The sequence below is a fragment of the Tenrec ecaudatus genome, unplaced genomic scaffold (assembly GCF_050624435.1).
Source record: "Tenrec ecaudatus isolate mTenEca1 unplaced genomic scaffold, mTenEca1.hap1 Scaffold_513, whole genome shotgun sequence".
NCBI classification, from domain to species: domain Eukaryota; kingdom Metazoa; phylum Chordata; class Mammalia; order Afrosoricida; family Tenrecidae; genus Tenrec; species Tenrec ecaudatus.
Genome location: NW_027459426.1, coordinates 154,748 through 181,313, shown reverse-complemented (window position 1 = coordinate 181,313; position 26,566 = coordinate 154,748). Strand labels below are relative to the sequence as shown.

General features: G+C 41.3%; 1 pseudogene; it reads right to left on the bottom strand.

The window, feature by feature from the left end:
* Positions 1-3,004: 3,004 nt before the first annotated feature.
* On the bottom strand, positions 3,005-16,861 carry LOC142436634 (inositol oxygenase pseudogene; annotated as a pseudogene).
* Positions 16,862-26,566: the final 9,705 nt, after the last annotated feature.

Below are 26,566 nucleotides of genomic sequence, written 5' to 3'. Positions count from 1 at the left end.
CCCTTTTAGATTCTAGCAGTCCAGTGATAACCAAATAGTCTCTTCTAAATTATCAAGGCATTATAGTGTTCATCATTTATTTGATGCCACAACAATTCTGCCAAAAGTCGCATGTCTGAAGAGCAAGTTTAAGGCTTAGTCCCCAACCCTTTCATCTCAACCCCCAAAAGAAGATTTTAAGGAGGGTAGAATCTCAACCCCCAAAAGAAGAGATTTTAAGGAGGGTAGACTTAAGGGAGTTCCCCTGTAGACATTTAAAGAGAGCGAGCTTATTCCCCTGTCCTCAATTCTGACCAGATGGATGAAAATATCCACTCTTGATTACAGAGCTATTAATAAAGAGCTTTGCAGAAATGACTATATGTTTAGGTTCTCTGGTGAAAGAAAGCCACAAACAATTCGGTTTATAAATGGCTCTGCCAATATTTTTCTTTAGATTATTTCAGGCAAAGCTTTCTTGGGGTGTGAGCCTATTCCCACCTCTCTTTTCTCTACCACATATACTGAATGAAATTCTCCTTGTTCTCACTATGATAACTTTGATGGTTTTCCCCGTGAGTAACGTGTTTCAGTTCAATACTTCAATGTCTTCTTAAGTTGCTCTTTAAAATGTTCTGTTCAGCTCTTCTTCATCATTTCTTCCATTTGCTTTACCTACATTTCTACCAGTGGTAGGTATCAGTCTCCTTGATGTTCGCCTCGATCATTCTTTCTTTTCTGTCTTGGGAATGATGTTGCTTTCTTCATACATAATGCTATTGATGCCATTTTACAGCTGATCCAGTTTCCTGTTGTTCGCGTTCAATTAATCATATCTGTACGTGAGATGGTCTTGACATTCATGTGTGATGTACCAAAGGTTATATTTGTGCTCTCATGTCTTTGACTCATGTCTTCAGCTTCATGGTCCCAGCTTCATTTTGACTGAAGATAACAAGCTCCTCCAAAATCTCTATTATGTTTGGCCTTACATTTTATAATTTCACTTTGGTCAGGGTATACATAACATACAAAGTCAACAACAAAAAAACAAACTCACATCAATGAATTCCTTGAGATAATGTCACAATGAAGTAAATAATCTTGCCCTCAGGTAGAGTACATTGGAGAGTGGATTACCTCTACCCTCTATACAGTCAAGGCATTATAGAGCAGTCCCTTAGCGGATTGAGTGTGTGTCCTTGACAGATAGTACAGTACTCGAGATTGCATACACAAAAGTTGTAACCTAGCCATCTTTCCCAGACTGCCTTGTTTGGAAGGGCTAATCTTCTAAGCATGTGTTGACATTTTGCTCCTCTTTGGGCTTCTATAATCCCCCATTCTATTGTGATTAATGAACTTTCAGTTACTCATGAATTTGAAAGTCTCCTGTATTCTGTGTCTTAGTGATGTAAAAACCTGACTGTGAATATTTAATGCTCTTATGACTTTGTGCTAATAGCATTCCTCATCCACATTATGTATCTGTGGTTTTGTGTCATCTTTTTGTCCTTATGGCTGAGTAAATGCTGTCCTTAATTTATATTTGGGACTGGGGTATCTTTTGTACTCTAAAACATTTTCCACAGACGTACTTGATTTTACTTCAGTGAATTACATTGGTATAAGCCTATATGTATAGCAGCCATTTGTGGTTTTTACAAAGGTATATGTGATTTCCAAATTTCTATCAGAAGGACCCCGTTTTCCAACTGCTTTTCTTTCCTCTGTTTCCTAATCTCTCATTCCACTTACCAATAATTATCTATGCTACTTGACTGCATGGTAGGTCAATTTCATACTGAAGTGGTTGGAAGAATTCTTTAATTTCTTCATTAGTGATTGGTGGGTAAATTTGACTCTTCACTGTATTGGCAAGATTTTCTTGTATTTTCACAGATATTCCATCACAGGGAGCATTGTGGTTCAATATAGTTCTCAACATTTCCATTTGATGAGTGAACAGTCATTCCTCTTGTATTTGTCTATCCCGCGTAGTGAGCCATCTGATTATTTGATTCAATAAGCAACCACCATATTTCTGACTGTACATTTTTCTCACAGCCATCCTAATAGACCTTGGGATGCAATCATCACACACATAGGTAGCTAATGTCATTTCTTCTTTACCATGTTTCCTAACTCATAACCTCTGCTTCTGTGTTTCTGTCATTTTTAAGACATTCATGTTTGTGATGCATATGGGATTGTTTTGGATTAGGTTCATGAGGATGAAGTTATCTTTGGTATGATAATGTGGCCATTTGGAGGCCAAGATTACAGGATGCATCTGACATCAACAGCTTTACCCCAATCCACCCTTGCTAGCTTAATTTCTCTCTTCTACACAATATGAGAATAGAGGCCAGCAGACAGATAGGATTCTAGTACCCTCATATAATAACAGGCAGGAGCAAAGCGTGTTCTTGGAAACCAAGACCTCTGCCCTTGGAATCTTCTAGACCCAGTGAAACTTGGATGCCAAGATTCATGAAGATCTCCAGAAATACAGGCACTCTTGACTGTTGAAAAGAGACCCATCATACTAGATCCATTCAAGGATGCCACATTGTGTCATGTAAAATGAAGTAAATCAAGCCCCATTTCATTTAGTCCTATTCCCCTCATTGCCATCCTGTAGAATAAATTTTAACTGCTCTCGAAGTCACTCAAGGTTATACATCATTGGTTTCTTCACTTCTTGTCCCTAGTTTGAGGCCCCTTCTTAGAAAAACAGAAAACTTACACCCTTGCTGGTAATTGAAAACTTTTGTAATAAAGCCTATAGTCCCCAATGATGTATAAAAATAGCTTATTGTCACTGTCAATGCTGATGAATGGCAACCATGTAGGACAGAGTATACTGCCCTTATGGGTTTCCAAGATTGTACTTTTTTTTGACACTTTAAGGTCTTTATTGATGCAAACCTGAGCACAGTCAGGTGGGTGGGGTCTATCAAGGAAGTTGGGTGGGCCAGGCCTGTCTCCATGATCACAAGGTTGTCTTGGGCATGCAGGATGGTCACCAACTGAGGACTCTGGGGAAGTACTTGCCAATGAGCCCCTGGTAATAGGGGTGCAGTATGTCCACATCAGGCAGGTCTGGGCATTTGATGTAGAGTTCAAACTTGTTGAACTCCTGAACCCGGGGCGGCATGTTCAGGGCTACACAACTACCGGTAGTCACCACCGGTGTGCCACGCATAGAAGGAGTGGAACTAGAGGAAATTTGTTGAACTTCATCACTTGGTACATATACTCATCATGGCCCCAGTACATGAGGACATTCCCCAGGCTGCAGTGAGGCTGGTACATCCCAAGCTCAGAGCTGTATAGAGGATCCCTGAGGCCTGGATTGTCCTGGAAAGTTGAGTCGCAGAAGACCACAGAGGCCTGGGGCCAGCAGCCCACAGGATAGGTGTTTCTAACTACGGCCCACTGGGGCTCCTTGGCCAGGGGCAGCAACTTCCCCAAATTATGCAGCATCCCCACCAGGTACAACCAGTCCTTGTGGGGATGTGCCCTCTGGATGCCCTCCACAGTCTGGAAGGCATGGAAGGAGGTAGGGACGTCCACATCCGGATCCGACTCATCCACCAGCTGGTCCAGCAGGTCTATGGCCTCCAGGACTGTCATCTCCTTGGAGGAGCAGGTTCCGAAGTGGGCGTGCTTCCCTCTGATGAAGTCCACCACCTGGTGTGTGTGCATGAGTCTATAGCTGGCAAAGACGAGGTCCAGGAGCTGGCCACAAGTGTAGTTTCAGAAGATGGCCTTCCCCTTGCCCATTCTGGGCTCCATCTTCAGCTGGCCAACCATTGTGGGTTCCGGGAACTCTTCAAGAGTATGGAGCCAGAGAGAAACAGTGTATCCCACAACAGACCTAGCCAGTCTTATGTAATCATCCAAGACTGCAATACTTAATGGGAGTAGTAAGCCCCATCTTTCTCCCCTCTAAAAAACATTGGTATCACTTTTACACTGAATGGACATTTCCATTTTGCTTCAGTGGGCAGTATCATGTACCTTGGGAAACACTGCTGTATGTCTCTAGGGGAGCCGACTGTTATCTCTCTGAATCGCAGAAGCTGGTGGTTTTGAAGCCTCCAGCTCATGATAAATGGAGGAATAAGTCCACACTGGAGCACAGCTCCAACACTGACATCCTTACATGCCTGCCACACTACAGATAACCTCGACCCCAGCAAGTTGATACACATAATGAAGAATTACACAAAGAGAAGATGTAAGACACACCAAGTCCCTGAATAGGTATTGAGGTGTTAAAGAGATTGAGGGTAAACAGGACACCCTAATCTGGATACTCTGTTTATATTGAGTAGAGCAACTATATCCATATGTTCATAATGCAAAATAGAGTGACCTCAATTCACAATGGCCTCAAGGAGAGCCAAGTTTAAGGACCCAGGCCTTCAACTTCTTGGCCCCTCCAAACTTAGCTTCTCAGGACCATTTAGAGCAGTGGTTCTCAATCTTCTTAATACCATGACCATTTAATACAGTTCCCCCAACCATACAATTATTTCCATTGCTACTTTATAACTATAATTTTACTACTGTTATGAATCAGGAGACCCCTGTGAATGTGTCGTTTTACCCCCAAAGGGGTGGCAATCCACAGGGTGAGACCCACTAATGTAGACAGTTTTCATGTTACTGCATATTTCAGCTCACAGTTGCAGAGGCTGACAAGGCTCAGATTCCTGTCCTGACTCTTATCCTAGATCAAGTATATCCAGTGGCTGATGAATGCAAGATGGGAGGTAAGATGGCAGACTTCTTTCTCAAGCAAATTGAGACCGACAACTTCCAGAAACACAATTACAGGATTTTGTCTCAAGTCCCCAAACCTTCAGGTCAGATGAAGTGTCCAGGTCCAGAACAAAGCTAAAGACCATTCAGAGAATCCTTTTAAATGATAAGACCACACCCACAAGGAAGCTATCTTCCTCCTCATTGGCTGCTCACAGTAGGTCTCATCATGAAAGAGATGGCATTCTATGAACTCTTATCAACCAGGCGGATTCCATCATCATGAACCAATGCCTTAGAATCCTGACTCAGCCATGATACACAAAGTTTCAGTCATCACACCTTACTGTGATTCAAAGAATATAAAAAATTGTGAGGAATGTGTTGGAGGGTGAGAGTGAATTAAGCAATTGGTTAAGAAATGACTTTATCACCCAGATGCTCATATATGAAATCTGGTTCAGTCATTGTGGATATTTATCTGTGTAGCTCATTTTCCATAGTTCAAGCTTATACCCTCTGTGCCTCTTCAAACTTATGAAAAAGAGTAGAAGTCCCACTTAGGACTTCTAAGTCCCTCTTTGGACTGGCCATCTTTCCAGGAGTGGATGACCTCATCAAGCCCCGCCAATCAACTGATAGGTTTGAATATGTGGTCTCTCTAGCAGAGAAAGATAAAACTCACCTCCCTTTAAAAGTTAGAGCATTGGAAGTCCTAGAGAGGTCTTCTTAGTCCCGTGTGGTAGATGTAAGTCATTAAAGAACACAAAGACGAGTGTTTAATTTCTGCTATAGATTATGAATATACTCTGACACTTATATAATGGTCCAACAGGGAAGAGCTTATGTGGTAAACCAATAATTTGTCACAAATGTAGTTGATTCTTCATAGGTGTCACTGAGTCAGTTCTAGCTCATAGCAAACCTGTGTCTAACAAAAAGGGACATGACTCAGTCCTTTGCCATTCTGACAATGTTCTCATGTTTGAGCCCATTTTTTGCAGCTCCTGCATCAGTCCATCTCATTGAGGAGATTTCTTTATCATTCACTTGCCCTAATTTCCCCAATGTGATGTCTTTCTTTAGGGACTGGTCTCTCCTGATAACATGTGCAAAGTACATAAGCAAAATATCGCCATCTTTGCCTTTAAGGAGCACTGTAGCCATGTTTCTTCAATGGCACATTTGTTTTAACTTTTGGCAGTCCATGGTACTTTTAATGTTCTTTTGCCTTTACTATATTCTAATACGTTGATTCTTCTTCAGTCTTCCTTTGTATGCATTGAAGAATGTTCAACTTTCACATTCACTTTTCACAGGCAATTGAAAATACTAAGGCTGTACATTTATTCAATTACCTTTTCTTAATTGTGTTTTAAATATATTATCCTGGGCTGAATCAATGACACTATAAACAAAATTACCTTATGCTTCAAAGAGATGATTGATAAAGTTATCTGCCATAAAATAACAAGATGTCTCTAAGGTGAACCAGAGGTGAATAGAATAAACAGAGTAAGGGATGGATGTGGAGCTCATAATTAACCCAAGCTACATTCTAAGAACAGTTAATTCTTACAAAATTCCCTTTTGAAGGAAATACAGAAGATGTAGTTGCTACAGCAAAGTGTGGTGAAGAAATTAGATGGTATCTATCAGAAACAATAGTGTCTCGAATCTTAAGTCTTGTTTTCAAACAAGCAGTGATCTAAGTGTACCATCAACTAAGCCCACATGGAAGAATAACATCAACATATGTGATCCAAGGATTGTCAATAGTAACATCCAATTCTGCAGCAGAGAATGGTATCAGAGCTCATTTTTTTTCCTAATAACCATTGTCTGTGCCTCTTTTTAAAATCATTTTATTAGGGGCTCATACAACTCTTATCAAAACCCACACGTGCATCAATTGTGTAAAGCACATTTTTACATTCATTGCCCTCAGTATTCTCAAAATATTAACTCTTCACCTAAGCCCCTGGCATCAGTCCCTCATTTATCCCCTCCCTCACCACTCCCTCATGACCCCTTGATAATTTAGAAATCACTATTTTGTCATATTTTGCACGATCCAATGTCTCTCTTCACGCATGTTTCTGTTGTCCGTCCCCATAGGAGGAGGTTATATGTAGATCCTTATAATTGGTTCCCCCTTCCCAACCCACCCTGCCTCCACCCTCTCAGTATCACCACTCACACCACTGGTCCTGAAGGGAATAATCTACCCTGGATTCCCTGTGTTTCCAGTTCCTATTTGTAACAGTGTACACCCTCTGTTCTAGCCAGATTTGTAAGGTAGAATTGGGATCATGATAGAGTGTTTGGGGGTCTGGGGATCATTTAGGAACTATGCTCCATTGTTGCTGCACGACATCCTGTCTGGTTCATCTCCTCCCTGAGACAATGTAAGGGGTTGTCCAGTGACCTACAAATGGGCTTTGGGTCTCCAGTCTGCACTCCTCCCCTCCCCCCGGCATTCACAGTGATATGATTTTTTTGTTCTGATGATGCCTGATAACTGATCCCTTCAACACCTCATGATCGCACAGGTTGGTGTGCTTCTTCTATGTGGGCTTTGTTGCTTCTGAGCTAGATGGCTGCTTGTTTACCTTCAAGCTTTATGACCCCAGACACTATATCTTTTGATCGCCAGGCACCATCAGTTTTCTTTACCACATATGCTTATGCACCCATTTGTCTTCAGTGATCATATCATGGAGGTGAGCACAGAATGATATGATTTTTTATTCTTTGATGCCTGATAACTGATCCATTCGGCACCTCATGATCACGCAGACTGGTGTGCTTCTTCTATGTGGGCTTTGTTGCTTCTGAGCTAGATGGCTGCTTATTTACCTTCAAGCCTTTAAGACCCCAGCCGCTGTATCTTTTGATAGCTGTGCACCATCAGCTTTCTTCATCACATTCACTTATTCACCCGCTTTGTGTTCAGTGATTGTGTCGAGAGGGTGAGGATCATTGAATGTTAGTTTAATAGAACAAAATATTCTTGCATTGAGGGAGTATTTGAGTGGAGACCCAATGTCCATCTGCTACCTTAATACTAAACCTATACATATATGCACAGAGATGTATTTCCCCATTATTATATATAAATGTATATATAAATATTTACATGCCTTTATTTAGACCTCTATAAATGCCCTTTGCCTCCTAGCTCTTTCCTCTATTTCCTTTGACTTTCCTCTTGTCCGACTATCATGCTCAGTCTTCATTTGGGTTTCAGTAATTCCTCTTGGTTGCATTACCCTTGACCACGCCCTAACAAGTTTTTAAACACTGATTTTAAGAAGGCTATGGATGACAGTCAAAGACCAAAACACATTTGCAGGATTTATACATGCAATAAGTCTCTGTGATTTCTGTCTGACCATAATTAAGGTATAGGAATAACCTGGCTATCAATCAGAGATGATAATAGTAGATTGAAATAAAAACTCTGACTTGAATAATTAAAAACATTATTTGATCTCCCTTTCAGTACTCTTTGATCTTAATCTTGTTTTTCTATACTTTCTGTTTTTGCTTTTTGAATTGCAGTTTGTCCTTGTTGTTGTTATAGTTAGCAGCCATCTTGACTCTTTTATATATTTTTCTATGTAGTTTTGCTATATAGAACCCAGGGTGGGTGACTCTGTAGAAACTATAACTACATTAGGGGTCCTGGAAGGCACAACATGGAATGTGGGAGCTAGTGGGGAGTTGATATCAAATAAAAGAAGGAAGAAAATGCTTGAAGCTGATTGTGATAGTCACATGATATGACAACTATTGAATGATGTGTCTGGATTATGTCCTAATAAAAGAGTTTGAGGGGGTAAACAAGAAACAGAAAATAACAAATCTCTGGCAGGTGTACCTTATGATCCTCAAGGTAACATCCTTTTATTCAACACTTTCAAGAAGTCTTATGCAGCAGATTCATCCAATCCAATGGTTCACTTGATTTCTTGACTTTTGCTTCTGTTGTGGTTTGAAATGAATGACAGCCACTATAATGTTACGATAATTTAAAAGAGTCTTTATTCGGTTATAACCGGACTGCTAGAATTTAAAAGCGATTCTTTGGTTGGAGTCCCGAGTAGACATTTCAGTCCATCTATAAAGGCAAAAACTCATTTATCATTTGTCTAGGACTTATGCAAGCATGGACAGAAGCAGAAAGCAATATTAATGTTAGTATTCTTTAAAGCTAGTGAGCATTACACAGTATAGCACTGATTATAACATTCTGTTTAATAACATAAAAATAGGAATCTACTGGTTACAACATTAAAAGCAAAAATATTATTAATTACAATGTTCTGATCCGGAGAACATGAGTGCATTCCAAAATTATTCTCTAGCGGGACTTTCCCAGATGAGAGGGGAACGGAGCAGGTCATCCAGCAGTCAAAAGATGGCATATCAGTGGCTAACACTAGTATGTCTCACTTCCATGAGCACTTATTGTGCATGCCAGCCAGATGAAATTATTGACAATACCAATATATTATTGATTTCTCATTATATTACTTATTAGTCCACTTATGAGGAGTTTGGTCTTCTTTATAATGAGTTGTAGTCCATGCTGAAGGCTGCAGTATTTGACCTTTATCAGCAAATGTTTCAAGCCAATCTTCAATCAAGCAAGGTTTTGTCACTTGCATATGGAAGGTTGTTAATATGATTTTTTCCCAAACCTGATGCCACGTTTTCCTTCAAAAAATTCCAGCATCTCAGATTACTTTGTCAGAATATACATTTAATAAGTATGGGGAGAGGATAAAATCCTATCACATTTGTTGGGAGCCGATAGCCATTAAGACTCTGGCCTCAGACACGTAGGAGAAACTTGGCCGCTTTCTAACAGCAAGGCTTTGTTTCCTGCCCAACTTCGCCCCCACATTCCAAACTACGTGCTCAGTAGCATGAGAAATTGCGATAACTGACCTTGTTGCCATTAGTCAAAGTACTGAGCACCCATTGAACTGCAGATATACCATATTAGGAACATCGTGATAAGTTCACCCGGTAAGCCTTGATTTGCATGCGGACGTCGCCACGGACGTCTTTGAGTACTGTTGCGCACCCTTTGTACCTTATTGGGAACATGTGGCTGATTAGTTGTTGTACAGTGTGCGGTTGTTACACAGTGTCCTTCATTGGAATATGTGCCTCCCACTTCCTTCTCTGTTGTGAATATATACCCAGAGTTTTGGCAAAATAAACGGGCTTGATCAGCACTTGTCTTGCCCCACGTCTCTGTGTCTTTTTGCCATCCAGGTTCGTTGCCTCTCCAGGTCACCGCGTGAGGGTCTCGCTGGACGAGACCCTAACACACATTGGAAAAGAACTAAAACCCGAGAAATAAAATCATCAGCATACAGACAACTGATCTTTGACAAGGACCAAAAGATATCAAATGGGAAGCAGATGCCCTCTTCAACAAGTGGTGCTGGAAAGAATGGATATCTACCTGCAGAAAGATGAAGCAAGACCCTTATCTCACTCCGCGCACAAGATTAAACTCAAGGTGGATCACAGACCTTGTGGTAAAACCCCAAACTATTAGGACAATCAATGAGGGAATTGCGACCAACCTGAGAACTTTGGTGCAGGGAATATCTAGGCTATCGGATATAGGTAAGGACACAAATACAGTTGAGTCACTAATTGGCAAGAGGGGTATACCGAAGATAAAATGCCTGTGTACATCGAATGAATTCAGCAAGAGAGTAATGAGAGTGCTGACAGACTGGGAAAATATCTTTAGTAATGACACATCAGACAAACGCCTTATTAAAATTTATAATACTCTGCTTGCTTAAAAAAAAAACAAACCACCTAATTACCCACTGAGGAGATGGGCAAAGGACCTGAACAGAAATTTCACAAGGGCAGAAATCTGAATACCCAGTAAATATGAGAAAATGTTCCTGATCATTAGCCATCAGAGAAATACCAATTAGAACAACTGTGAGATACCACCTAACACCCTCAAAGATAGCCAGAATTCTATCAATTCACAAAATCAGAGAGTAACAAGTGTTGGAGTGGCTGTGGTGAGATGTGAACATTGGTCCACTGCTGGTGGACTTGTATGTATGTACAGCCATTATGGAATTAGATTTGGTGAAGTGTAAAAGAGATGGAAATCAAGCTACCATAGGACCTAGCAATTCCCCTATTTGGCATATCCTCAGAAGAGGCAATAAATGAACCACAGTCAGATATCTGTGCCCCAGTGCTCATCATGGCATAGTTCACAATCGCACGAAGTTGGAAACAACCCAAATTTCCATCAACAGATGAATGGATTCAAAAACTGTGGTACATGCATACACTGGAGTACTACACATGCCTGAAAAGCAGTGATGAATGCATGAAGCACATTGCCGCATGGGAAAAATTGGAGGAAATTATGTGAAGTGAAATAAGCAAAGGGTAAAAGGAGAAGTAAACCATAAGTCCACTTAAGTAAGCTTAAAAGGCAAAAGAGATATAGGGGGAAAGTTACTATATGAATACATTCCTGGGGTGAAGTCCAGGTTAGTATGGCAGGGGCCAGACCCAATCCAGGGATACATATGACAGTCAATGAAAAAGGAGGGGAAAAGCAAGAAAAGTGGGGGGAGGCATGGGTAGTAGGGGAACAGGGCACTAATACATCCAAGGGGAGGGTATTGTTTAAATCTTCACAGGAGTGAGAGAGAGGGACCAGACCTCAACCTGGTGTGCCAAGACATGAATTCAACATACTGGCATGATGCAGCAGTCCAATAGAGAGGTCTTCAGGGGAAGCCCCAATCCCAGCTACATGTCCAGCCTCCCTGCCTGAAGAATCATCAGTCTGATGGTTCCCAGGGTGACTGATGGAGAGCACTGAAGGAAAATGGACTACAAAGGACAACACTGAAGCTACAGCTCTGGGAGAGGGGCACTTCTGAACAGAGCACATGGGAGCAAACTATGAGTGAAAGAGAGAGTAGAACACACCCCTGGTCCACCAAGCCCAAGGATGATATTCCTGCTGGGAGCAGCCAATGCACAGAGAGGGCCATAGGGCTGGCCTCAGCACGAGACACGATTTCCATCAGTGACCCATAGCGCTACAGGGCATAACACCGAAGACACGGTGTGAGAATTGTCTCCAATCTGACCCTACCACACCGGGCAGAAACACTAAGGGTGTTTGACAGAGCAACAAGGGGAGTAAAGCAATGAAGTCCCTGAGGAATCCCAAAAATGGACTTTGGAGCCAGGGTGTAACATCCCATGAGACTCGACTGGCAAACACTCATAATAGTCAACAAACAAACCGGGAACTATTTATAGACTTCTTTTTTGCTGTTGGTTTGTTTTGTTGTTTTCTTTTTGTGCTTAATATTGTTCTTGCATGTCTATATAGATAAGGTAGGCGGGGTAAACAATCCTGAGGAGAAAATAACAGGACTGATGGTTCCGGAAGGGACACAGGAGATGGGGAGGCAGGGGAAAGAAAGGGGGGAGCCAACAAAAGCAGGATAGGAGAGCAACAAGTGATGTAAACTTGATGGTGAGGAAGGCGCAGGAGGCCTGATGGCGTTTGATTAAGTGCAATGTATCCACGAGGAATTACTGAAAACCAAATGAAGGTTGAAAATGATAGTGGGACAAGAGGAAAGTAAAAGGAAATAGGGAAAAGAACTAGGAGGTAAAGGACACGTAGAGAGGTCTAAATAGAGGTATGTATTTATATATAATGATCAGTAAATAGATCTATTCAAGTACTCCCTCAATGCAAAAATAGTTTGTTCTAATAACTTGCCATTCTTTGGTGCTCACCTTCCTGACTCAATCACTGAAGGCAAAATGGGCACATTAAAAAATGTGATGAAGAAAGCTGATGATGCCCAGATATCAAAAGATATAGCATCTAGGGTCAGGAAGGCTTGAAAATTTAAAAAGCGTCAATTTAGCTGAGAAGGAATAAAGACCACATGGAAGAAGCACACCAGCCTGTGTGATCATGTTGTGTCAATGGGATCAACTATCAGGCATCAAAGACCCAGAACAAAAAACCATATCACTGTGAAACCCAAGGCCATCTGTAGACAATTTGACACCCCCTCACAGAAGGGTCACAAGTAAGAGATGAGCCAGTCAGGGTGAAATATAGCACCAATGAAACATACTACTTTCCTCTAGTTATTCAGTGCTTCTTCTCCTCCTCCCCATTATCATGACCCCAATTCTAGCTTACAAATGCAGCTAGACAAGAGCATGTACACGATACAGATAAGAGCTGGAAACACAGGGATCCACGGCAGATAACCCCTTAGGACCCATAATGATGGTACCTATACCAGGAGGGGAAGGGGAAGGTGGGAGTAGAAAGGGGAAAGCGATCACAGTGATCTACATGTAAACCTCTCCCAGGAGGAGGACCAACAGAAAAGTGGGTGAAGGGAGACAGCGGTTGGTGCAAGTCATGCAAAAAGTAATAATTTATAAATAATCAAGATTTCATGAGGGAAGGAGGGTGGGGAAAGGAGAAATGAGAAGCTGATACCAAGGGTTCCAGTAGAAAGAAAATATTTTGAAAATGAAGATGGCAGCATATGCACAAATGGGCTTGACACGATGGATGTATGTATGGATTATCTTTAAGCTGTAAGAACTGCCAATAAAGTTATTTTTAAAAATTCTTGTAACATACTTTCCTGATTTTAAACCATTCCGTATTCCCTTGTTCTGTTTGCACAGCAGCCTCTTGATCCACGGACAGGTTCCTCTTGGGTGCAATGGAGTGTTCTCTAATGCCCATTCTTCCCAAGGCCATCCAGAGTTTGTTCTAAACCACACTGCTCCTGTGTTGTAGGTAGCTGAAATTTATTGTTTCCTCACCTCCCACTGATGTGTATATCTGAAAAATTGGGTATGTCCTAGAAGTGGTGGTGGATTTCAGCTGAAATCTGCTCAACCTCAAACGGCATTCTCATTATTTGGGCCAGATGGTTTCTCTGAGATGTCTCAGATTCTCTGGAAATATCTTGGACTTGACACATTTCTTTAGGGACCTGGAAGATGAAAACTAAGACTCTAAATGTGAAATAGAGACAAGGACCTTGCCTCGGGGACAGCAAACAGATAATGCCATCCCTTACAGCCAGTCATGTAAAACTTTATCTTTCTACCCACCAAAATTGGAAGAATAGGCATTTTTTGCATGTGAAAGCATTATATATGTTGTATTTATTTCTTGAATAATGAGCATAAGTAACATTAGATATGCAAGTCTGTTTTTGCGTGAATTGAGTGTGTTCTATATTGGATTTTGAAGATATGGATTTATTGCTCTATTCAATATAAACAGGGCAAACAGATTCGGATGCATTTTCACCCTCTATCTCTTTCACATCTCAGTACCTTTTCCGGGTCCTCGGTGTGTTTTAATATCTTACTGATTTACAGAGATACATTAACTGTATCAACTTGCTGGGATCATAATTCTCAGTGGTGTGAAAGTTTTGTAATTGTGTCAATTTTGAAGTCTGGTCGAGTAGTGGGCAGAGTTTGTCTATTAATCCAGAGTTGACAGCTTCAAATTGAGTAGGTCTCTAATTGAGAAAGATAAGAAGTCTGCTCCTATAACGGCATAGTGCAGTGTTTACTGAAGTACCTGATACTGCCCCTTGAGGGGAAATGGAATGGTGCACGTGTATTTTATGGGAGAAATATGTGGTTCCCATAAGGAATTAGAAACTCAAGGGCAGTTCTACCCTGTCCTAAATAGTCACCATTAGTATACTCAGACAAGGGGCAGTGAGATTTTTTGTAATACTTTATTCTGGATTATGGGCTATAGTAAAAACGTTTCAATAGTCAGCAAGGATGTGGGGAATTTTTTCCATTTTCCTGCTAGGGGGCATGCAAAAGGGCCACTAAGTTTGGGAGCATATGATTGACAGCACTAGTTCTAGGGAACAGTTCTAATCTGTTCATAGGTTGGCTGTGAGGGAGAATGGACACCATATTACTGGGTTTTAGTTTATTTTACATTTCTGGTATAATGTGGCCTCAGAGAATGGATCAGTTGGGATGGGATCATGTATGATCATATTCCGTGGTAAAGGGATTCAGGCTATGATAGCAAATCCTTTATCCCCTCATAATCTTTTCTGACCTAGATGTAAGGGGATTTTCCTGAGGTGTGGCTCCAGAACATTTCATCTCTGATCTGATTACAGCAAGAAAGGAGACCTGGATCAGAGCTCTGTGGACTAGCAGTCTCTATGCAGTGAACCTCCCAGATTCAAGGTAATGCTGAAGCATACATCTATGGTGCTGTCTAGGGCAGATTAAGCCCACAGACATTGCAAGCAGACAAGGACCTTGCCCAGACACAACAGAATAAGAGAGCCTTATCCTATGACTGATGGGATATGTAACAAAAGATATGAAATTCTACCCACCTAATCTATAAGAAAGTTAATTTTGAATGAAAAAAAAACAGTTAATGATGCTTCCTTCATAAACACACTTAATAACTAAGGAAATGTGCTGGAATCTTCTCCAGAGATCAATAATCTAAACACATCTGGTTTGGGATGCAGTAATGGTTACTGTACTATAGAGAGATGGAGCTCTTTTCATTAGGTATTGGGCTTTTAATACACAGTCAAGGCAGAGTTGATTAGGTATTGGGTTATTAATCCCAAGGTCAGTGCTTTGAATTTACCAGCCAATACCCAGGGCAGATATGGGGTCATATACTCCTGGAATGATTTACAATATCATAAGACCAACAGTAGCCCTCATGGCAGAGTGGGTAACAGGTGGGCTGTGTACCCCGAGGTCTACAGTTCCCAACAGTCTGCTGTCCCAAGGGTGAAAGACAATGCTATCTGAGCCTGTAAAGAATTACAGTCTCAGAATCCCACAGGCGTCATTCCTCCTATGAGGTTGTGTGGCCTGAGAACTGAATGGAAAGCAGTGAGTCTGAGTCTGCTTGTTAAGTCAAAGGGGAACTTCCCCTATTTTCTATAAAGCTGCTCTGAGTAGCAATAGGCATCATGGTAGTGAATTTGTGCTAAGGGCCAGAGCCAGAGTTGACTTTTCAAAATGTCAAAACCATATGGCGTATAAGAGATCCAGTTAGATGAAGCTATTTCTGGAAGGGTTTTGCTCGTTCCTCCTTCCCTTTCACACTTTTCTGTTATTGAAATCACTTGGGTTGGTGGCACAGTGGATAATGTTTAATGGCTGCGGTTTTATGCTGACTTGGCTGGGCCAGGATTCTCAGAAGTTTAGGAATTACGAATGAGCTTAGGTGACAGTGTTCGATATAATGCCATCACTTCCATGAAGAGATTTGCTGTCAGCAGCCAAGTAGTGGGAGGTGTTATCCTGTTGGGTGTGGTTTTCCCCGTATAAATTCAAGTACATTCTATCTGCAGCTTTTGTCCAGTTCTGGGGACTTCCTAGACGTGTGGATCTCCAGATGTGAGAGAGCATCTTGACATATTTCATATATAGCTTGGATTCATCAATCTGCACAGCCATGAGGAAGGAGCCTACCATCTGACCTTCCCTTCTTATTTCATTGTGCATTCGACCTACTTGAGTCAAGAGAAGGGTCCAGACTGATATCTGAGCCTTGCCAGCCTCTACAACTGTGAATTGAAAAGGTGAGTAGTATGACTAGAAGGTTTCCTAACTATTTCTGACACAGGTGGCAGGATGGGAGAAAAACTGGACTTCCCAATCTAGTACAGTGCATAATCTTGAAACTCCACAAGAGAAATTCTCCCCTTTCCTATAGGATCTCTAGTAGTCAGCATTGACTCCAAACCTTCCAGTGAGTAAGGGTTCTGGGACGAAGGTTGTGGAGGGCTGGGCTCTCCCTGAGCTTTGAGCAGATGACTTATCATTCATAGTCCAGGATACCTTTTGGAGCAGATTGATCAGAATGAGCTCAGGGACTCACACAGTATTTTGGAGTTTTCCATGCAGAGTTTGTTGCTAAGTGAGGTTTCACCGATTGCCTCTCTGAAATAGAAATTTCCCCACCATTGTTCTTGGCAGCTGTTGCCCAGATATATCGAGAGACATTGAAAGTCATGGTGGAGAGCTGGCCCTTCATCTCGCTGCCCCTGGTTGTTCTAGTGACAATCTCACAGGACATCTTTTGCTTGTGAGAGGCAGTTGTCTTCATATTCTAAGTTTCAAGAGTATTTAGATAACATTTGATAATTGGTTGTTTTTAATTTATGGTGGCCCGTGTTTTCCGGAGAAGAACCGTGCCTCATAGTGTTTTCAGAGATTGCTTTTTCAAAAGTAAGTCACCAGGCCTCGCTCTTAAAGTGTCTCTGAGGAGAAACCAACTATCTTCTAAGTTAGCTGCTAATCATTTTATCTGTTTGAATTATTAGGAGTTCCAACTTTAAAGAATTTACCATGAATTTCACACTTATTCAAGGAGAAAAATGGCACACGGTGATGTTTTTATTTTGGAGGTTTTAAAGAATTTTTCCTAATTCTTCCATTTAAGATTTTTAGGTTGACATTCATATTTGTTTTGTTTCATTTTTTAGTAAAATTCTCCAAGCTTTTAGGAAAAATGGGCATTGCAGTTAGTTTGCTGCTACTGGTGTTTCTGAGTTGATTACTAGGCGTGGTATAAGAGTGGATCAATTAGAAATCGGGTGGAGATAACACAGGCCTAAATAAGAGACTGCGATAGGATTTTCACATTGGAATCTGGGTAGGTCTAACCCATTAAGAATTGTGCTGGGAGATTTGCTTTTCTGTGGTGAGGCTTTTAGATGCAAAATTCATAAATTCTATTTATGGATCCTAAAATGTCTGACTTTGACTGTAAGTCTTAGGCTGTTGTTGTTAAGGGCTATGGAATTGTTCCTGGCTCATACTTACCCTCAGAACTGACTCATAGTTATTCTATGTCAAAATGGAGGAAATACTGCACAATCCATGGCCATCCTCACAGTTGCTATATTGGAGATCCTTGCTGCAGTTATCATGTCAATCCTGCTCAAATAAATGTTTATACTAATCAGTGCTATAAAACCATTGATGTAATTATTCAACTTGTTATTTTCATCTTAAATATGCAATTCATTATATGAAACCCAATTCCCGGAGTCATGAAATTTGGCTATAAACTATCTCCTAGCTGTCCACACTTTTACAGTTTTGTGCTTGGGCCCTTGATGCATCTTTGTGTTGTTTCTAGGTGTCATTGAGTGTGTTCTGAAGCATAGTAACCCCAGATACAACAAGACGTAATGCTGCCCAGTCCTGTGCCAGCCTCACACTTGTTTTGCTTGATTCCATTGTTGCAGCCACTGTGTTCATCCATCTTGTTGTGTGTGCATTCCATCATGTTGGGAGCTTTTCACTTTTCTCCAGACCCTTCACTCTGCCAAATATGCTGTGCTCTCCAGAGACTATTCTCTTTTGACGACATGCCCATGTTGGCTTTGCTTGTCTCTAAAGGCATATGGGTCTTCCTACTTTCAAGACAGTGGGTGTTCTATTGGCAGTTTATGGTACTTTCAAATTCTTGGCTGGCACCACAATTCAAATGGATTGATTCTTCTATCTTCCACATTTACAGGATTAGCTTTAGAACTAGATTGGTTTCTTCTAAAATCCAGTGAAAATTACATTAAAATAATTATATAATTGTTATGTAGCACACCCCATTACAAACCTGATAAATTTGCCTCATAATGTAACTGAGAGAGCGTGGCTTCAGGCTGTACCCAGACAGGTTTTCATATCTGGATTCTAATCATTTTAGGTCCTGCAGTCGGATTGCTTTCCAGGGTGCCAACTCTAGACTGGTGAATCCCCTGAAGTCTGATTCAAGGATTTGGAACCTGCCAAATGCTGTTACTGGTAAGTTCTTTTTCTTTTTAAAAAAAATAATTTAATGTGGGCTCTTACACATATTGCAACAATCCATAAGCCAACTACATTAAGCAAAATTGTACACATGCTGCCATCATTATTTTGCAAATATGATCTCTCTACTTGATGCCTTGTATCAAGACATCTTTTATCCCTTCCTTCCCCCAGTAAGTTATTTTCCTGGGCATGATCTTTCTGTCTGACATAGGCATGACCCACTCATGACAATTACTGGACCTTCTCTCATGCCAATCCTGTGATGTTTCTTGTCTCTTCTCCAAAATATGATTTTTTGAGGGGGGTCATGATCCCTTATTTTGGTGTTATTAGAGGCTCTCAAATTGGTCTGCATAATATTGGCCCTCCTTTAGGACACACAGATATGCTATAAGGTCCTCACAGTGGTTATGCTTTAGCCTGTTGTTGCAGTCACTGTGTGGATGCGCCTCCTTTGGGTCTTATGCTTAACCTAGCAAGATGTTCTATTCAAGACTGGTCTCACTGGAAGACATATTCAGATTCTATGAAACAATGTATCCTACCACACGAAGGCTGATTGGACAAGAATACTGTCAGAATATGAAATCTAAAGCCTAAAGGTGTGAGGCTTTATTGGTGGATAGCAGGATACACTCTCTGGGATTGAAAAGTCCGCTGCGGAATCAAGATATTGCTCGATGCACAGAAATAGATTTACTTCACCGTAACTTTACCTTGTTAGTGACAGTTGCTTTCATAGTGTAAGTTTGAAGTTCTTTTTTTTAATGTATTGTGAAATATTTATTTCTAATTACAAATAAATGAAATTTTGTCTTGAAGCATGGTGTAGCATGGGTAACAGTCTTAATATAACAACAGTAAATGACATTGTTACATTTAGCGACAGTGTGCGTAAAAAGCCAACTGTAAGTGTGAAGGTTGAGATCGCTTCTCTCTCACCAGATCAGAAATTCTCAGGCAGTCTTTGCAAGAGCCCAATAAAGACCATCTTTCATAACAAGTGTACTTATGTATTTAGACTTGATAACCAACAAGCTGGAAAACCCTGTTTCACAAAGATATGATGTTGGAAATGAAAGAAGAAGGTGTAACACAGTATCAGACCGAATAGGATATGACTGCACACACATGATCCAGAATTTTATAACTGGCATTGTAGAGAAATCAGTTCTTGCTGCATCACTGTTAATAAGTTCAATGAACTCCTCTTGTGCTGTCTCAAGAGCATCTTCAACTTTGACTGTGAATGGGCTTCTGGGAAGTGTAAATGGGGTGTCAGGTAGATTTGGAAAGTACTAGAAAATTTCATCTGCAAGCATGTGCAAGTGTTCTTTCACAGAAATTATCGTAATCCTTTCATCTGGTTCAATTACATGTTCTTCAAAGAAAGCAGTTAAGGTAGGCAACGTGTGAATTTTATTTTCATCCCATTTTTTTTCCAAAGCTGAAGTTTCATTTGGAATGATCAGATCTTTTCAGAAAAATTAAGGCATGTTGCATTTGGTCCTTGCAGTGATAAATTTAACTCATTCAAGATGGCAAAGATGGCAACCAAAGAAGCTATTTTCTGCAGTTCATTTTTATTGCTGAAAAGTGTTTTGAACTGCGGTCTTGGTTAAAAAATGTATTGAGTTCATCACGAAGCTCAAAAACACTTTTTAAAACTTTTCCTTTTGACAACATCTCACTTCTATGTGAAATAGCAGAGCATTATCCAGCACATCCAACTCGTTGCACAGTTGAAAAAACAGTCGACTGTTTAAAGTGCTCACCTTTAGAAAATTGACAGAATTTATGACGTTTTTCATTGCTTCTTGTAACTCTTGTGACAGCATCTTCATTGCTAATATGTGACAATGAATCATACAGTGAGTTTTGATGACTTTTTGTGGCTTCTTCAATATCAAATGATAAAGTTCAGATGGACAGCCTAGCATAACAGAGGCACCATCTTTGCAAACACTACAAACCTTTTCCCAAGAGATCATATGCTCTTTCAGAAATGAACCAACTGTATCAAATCTACCACGTGCAGTAGTTGTCATTTCAAGAGGTCTGTAAAAAAGAAAGTCAACTTTAAAGTTGCCATCCTTAACATACCTGAGGTAAACCAGTAACTGAACAGTTTGCAACGTCTGTAGATTCATCAAGCTGGATGCTAAATATTGGAAGTGGAGCAGATTTAATTTATTGGAAGATCTAATAAGAATATCAGCAGACATGACATCTATTCTGCAGACAGTGTCGTTAGATAAAGAAATTGCATGCAATTTTGTCACAAATTCGTCTCTCATCATAACTCAAACAATGTCTTTGGCTGCTAAGCAACAGTAAATGTTCAGCAATGGTGTGAGGTTGTAGAGTCCTGCCTGGTGATTCTGTGTGCCACCAAATAGGAAACTTCAATGGCTGCTATGTTTTCTTTGTGGTACTTTCCAACAGTGGCAAGTCTGGCTTTCTTGAGTCCATCAGCTTTGCTTTTAAAATAGTTGGTATCCTTGCCAGAGAAGCTCTGATGCTTGCTATCAAAATGGCGTTTTAATTTGTTTGGCTTCATAGGTTTGACTGATAGAAATTCACAACAAACAACACATTGAGGCTTCTCAATTCCTGCTGTAATTATTGAGGTAAAACAATACTGTAAAATGTCCTCCCTATATTTTCTTTTCTTAACCTTCTCTACATGATCCATTGTCAAGGGATAGTTTCCAGGGAGTTTTAATTTCTTTATTCATCTAGTAATCTCAGGCCAGTCCAGGGAAGCATGGGAGATTTAAGACATTCATTAGCAGGCATATTTTAAGAGTGCATATGGTTTGAGATTTGATAGGCAGAATCGATGTAAGTCTTTCTAGTTCCCAAGAAGTGTTTTCTTTCCCATAGCCTGTCCTTCCTCTTTGTTCAGAGGAACATAGGTATCCCAGCCTGGCTACCTGCCATCCCAGAGTTTAGAAAGCTAGTTGTTCCAGTTAGAGATTCATGTCATTGTGTTTACCAATTTGTGTTTATGGAGTGCCTCCGAGGGACTGCCTATCTTTTTTTTAAATTTGGGCCTTGTACACCTGTTATCACAATCCACACATCCACCCATTGTGTCAAGCATATTTGTACATTTGTTGCCATCATATTCTCAAAATATTTTCTTTCTACTTGAGCCCTTGGTATCAGCTCTTCATTTTTCCCCTCCCTTCACCACTCCCCCTCCCTTATGAACCCTTGATAATTTATAAATTATAACTATTTTTCATATATTACACCAATGTCTCCCTTCACCCACTTTACTGCTGTCCATCCACCAGGGAGGAGGATATATGTAGATCCTTGTAATCTGTTCTCCCTTCTACCCCACCCTCCCTCCACCCTCCTGATATCATCACTCAGAACTGGTCCCAAAGGGATCATCTGTCCTGATTCCCTGTGTTTTCAGTTCCTATCTGTACCAGTGTAATTCCTTGGTGTAGCCGGATTTGTAAAGTAGAATTGGCATCATGATAGTGTGTGTGTGGCAGGGCGGGGGGAGGAAGTATTTAAGAACTAGAGGAAATTTGTATGTTTCATCATTGCTACACTGCACCCTGACTGGTTCATCTCTCTACAACCATTCTGTAAGGGGATGACCAGTTGCCTACAGATGGGCTTTGGGTCTCCACTCCCCACCCTACCTCAGGCACAAAGACGAGATTTTTTTGTTCTTTGATGCCTGATACTTGATCCTATGCTATGGACACTTCATGATCACACAGGCTAGTGTACTTCTTCCACATGGGTTTGTTGCTTCTCATCTAGATGGCCACTTGTTTACCTTCAAGCATTTCAGACAGGGATCCTCAAACTATGGCCCGCGGGCCACATGCAGCTGGCCAAAGACATTTATCTGGCCCGCCGGGTGTTTTTGCCTGTTGTTTTTGTTTGTGTTTTTTTTTTACTTCAAAATAAGATATGTCTGATGGGGTCAGTGCACTTGGAGCTGTCAGAGTGTGGGAGCAGGATAGGAACCTGGTAGCACTTTGTCTTTCTGAAGCTTCTCTGGGGGCGAGGTTTTCCAGAATAGCCCACTATGTGTGTGCCAAGTGCAGCTACGAGCTGTTCTCCATGGGCTCCATGTAGGAGCACTTGCTGCCGTGGCCAGCCTTCACGGAGACCATCCACAATGATAGCGTGGCCAAGCGGCCCGAGTGAGATCAGCCTGATGCCTTTAAGATGCCCTGCGGTAAATGAGGCTGGCCACGGGCTTGGCCACGAGTTGCTCAATGATGGCCCCAAGCATGGGCAATCCCGCTTCTGAATATTCAGCAGCTCCCTGAAGTACATCTCTGAAGGCAACAAATCTGCCTCCCAGAGGAAGTAAATGTGCAGCCCAACCCCCACATACCCCCAACAGCCACAGGTATTGGTCACCCTCCTTTAGAACTACAGCCTACAGACCTTCAGGCAGAGAGGGCTAGATGGGGTGGTGGGGAACGGTGTTTCCTGATGACGCTATGCCCTGTGCCAGGATGGGGCCAAGCGCTAGTTCATCTTGGCCTCCGAGGCTGGAGGCTGGGACTCTGCTTTTAGGGTGTCTGTGTCTTGAAAGATATAACACCCTTGACTTCTCTCCTCAGCCTGGAAGCCCCTCCCTGCCTGTCTGGTCTCACCCCTATGAGCCCCAATTCCCCAAGGGGCTCCAGCCCTCACCAGGGCCCATCCTGACCCCTAAGTTGTGTGAGCAGTTGCAACCACTACAAGGCCATGTCCCAGTCGGGGGCTCCATTCCAGTCACCCCATGAATCACTCTGGTCAAATCCTTCTAGGCTCACCAGGACACTGATGGTCTATGACCTGCTGGAGCATGCAGGCCCATGGCACCACCCCTGAGTTCCAGGTCTCCATCTGTGTGAGAGAGCAGCCACTGATCCATGGTCTTCCTACCAGTCCCTGGTGGGGCCTGGGAGGTCTTGTCGACAGTCTGTACCTGCCAAGCTTGCCCCAGAAGAGTATGTCCAGAGCTCCTGGTGGCAGCTTCACCCTTTCCCGCTTCACCCTCTTCAGCTTTCTGAACTGATTGGCTGGAAATTAATAAACAAGGAGACCCAGCAGGATGCCATGTCCATGACTGGGTCTGTCTCCACCCTTAAAAAAAAGTGCAGGGTGCATAGGAATTTGTTCATAATTCTTCTTCTTTTTTTTTTAAACTGTAGTCCGGTCCTCCAATGGTCTGAGGGACAGCAAACTGGCCCCCTATTTAAAAAGTTTGAGGACTCCTGCTTTAAGATCCCAGATGCTATGTCTTTTGATAGCCAAGCACTATTAACATTCAGGTTTGAAGAAGTTTAAGAGAGCACTTGCTTTTCAGTGCATCTTAATTTAGGGAGACTCTTTTTGTCTCCCTAGAAAAAGCCTCATCGAATTTTCAAGGTTTGATTTTTCTAAGGTAGGTCACCAAAGCCTGTCTCTCAAGGAAGACAAATTTTCTGTTAGGTGCTAACCATATTAACTATCTGCGTCTCTTAAGGACTTCAAGTTCAAAGAATTACTATAACCTTTACATTTATTCATAGAGGAAAATGACACATTGTGATGTTTTTATATCTTTGGGGATTATAGCACATTTACGTATTTAAATAACTTTTCTGATAATTTGGGTTTGTGTTTATTTTGTTTTACTTGGCTTTGGGTAAAATTCTTAGTTTGCTGTTTCTCTGAGAGGATTGCTAGATATGGCATAAGACCACATCAGTTAGTAAGTGGATGGAGGTGACCTGGTAATAAATGGAAGATTGTAACAGGAATTTCATGGTAGAATCAGGGTGGGACTAACCCAATGAGAATTGTGTTGGGAGATTTGCATTTCTTTTATGAGAATATTTCACTGGGATTTATAATTCATGAATTAAATTACACTTATGGATCCTAAAATGTCTTTCTTTGACAGGCTGTTGTAGGCTGTTAAAGGCCCTGGAATTGGTTCTGACTCATACTCACCCTCAGGTCTGACTCACAGTTAGTCTATATCAACATGGAATAAATTTTTGAGGTTTTTTTTTCTCTTTTAAAATAGAACATTTATTTATTTTTTTGCATTCATTCTTTATTCACTTATCTCTTTTTTTAACAATTTATTGGGGCTCATACAATTCTTATCACAGTTCATACATATACATACATCAATTGTATAAAGCACATCTGTACATTCTTTGCCCTAATCATTTTCCTTTTTTTCTCCTCTTTTCTTTTTTTACATTTTATTAGGGACTCATACAACTCTTATCACAATCCATACATATACATACATCAATTGTATAAAGCACATCCATACATTCCCTGCCCCAAACATTCTCAAAGCATTTGCTCTCCACTTAAGCCCTTTGCATCAGGACCTCTCTTTTTCCCCTCCCTCCCCTCTCCCCCCACCCTCATGTGCCCTTGGTAATTTACACATCGTTATTTTGTCATATCTTGCCCTATCCGGAGTCTCCCTTCCCCCCCTTCTCTACCGTCCCTCTCCCAGGGAAGAGGTCACATGTGGATCCTTGTAATCAGTTCCCCCTTTCCAACCCACTCACCCTCCACTCTCCCAGCATCGTCCCTTACACCCTTGGTCCTGAAGGTATCATCCACCCTGGATTCCCTGTACCTCCAGCCCTCATATGTACCAGTGTACAGCCTCTCCCCTATCCAGCCCTGCAAGGTAGAATTCGGATCATGGTAGTTGGGGGGAGGAAGCATCCAGGATCTGGGGGAAAGCTGTATTCTTCATCGGTACTACCTCGTACCCTAATTAACCCATCTCCTCTCCTAAACCCCTCTATGAGGGGATCTCCATTGGCCGACACATGGGCCTTGGCTCTCCACTCTGCACTTCCCCCTTCATTTAATATGATATATATATATATACATATACATATATACATATACACACATATACACATACATACACACACTTATATCTTTTTTTTTTTTGCATGATGCCTTATACCTAGTCCCTTGGCACCTCGTGATCGCACTGGCCGGTGTGCTTCTTCCATGTGGGCTTTTTTGCTTCTGAGCTAGATGGCCGCTTGTTCACCTTCAAGCCTTTAAGACCCCAGACACTATCTCTTTTGATAGCCGGGCACCATCAGCTTTCTTCACTACATTTGCTTATGCACCCATTTGTCTTCAGCGATCCTATCATGGAGGTGAGCAGTCAATGATAGGATTTTTTGTTCTTTGATGCCTGGTAACTGATCCCTTCCGGACCACTCGATCACACAGGCTGGTGTGTTCTTCCATGTGGACTTTGTTGCTTCTGAGCTAGATGGCTGCTTGTTTATCTTCAAGCCTTTAAGACCCCAGTCACTATCTCTTTTGATAGCCGGGCACCATCAGCTTTCTTCACCACATTTACTTGTTCACCCAACATGGAATAAATTTTGTCCAATTCATGGTCATCCTCACAATTGTTATGTTGCAGCTGCTTCCTGCACTTACCATGACAATTCATATCAATGAACATTTTCCTATAATTTCTCTGAACCTTGTATTTACCAAGCCTGTTATTTTCCAAGGACTGATATGTTAGTCTAGTAGAGGTCAATGCCATTTCCTTGATATTTTTTCCTTCAAATAATAAAATAGTAAAACAATATAATTCCACATCAGTTACCATAACAATATAATTTCACATCAGTAACCAGTTTTTTGTTTTCTCTAAGAAAAGCTTTTAGTTTGAGTTCAGTGAAATATAGTTTGCCTCTGATTGCAAGTCATAATTAAATTTTAATTTGACTCTCTCTAATGTTCACGTACTGAGGATAAATGCATCCACGATGCAAATTATTTGTGACATAGACATGTTTGGCTTTCTGTTTCAATTTTCTGATTCTCATGCATATGGAATCAGGAGAGGCAATGATTTTAAGCTCTTAGATGC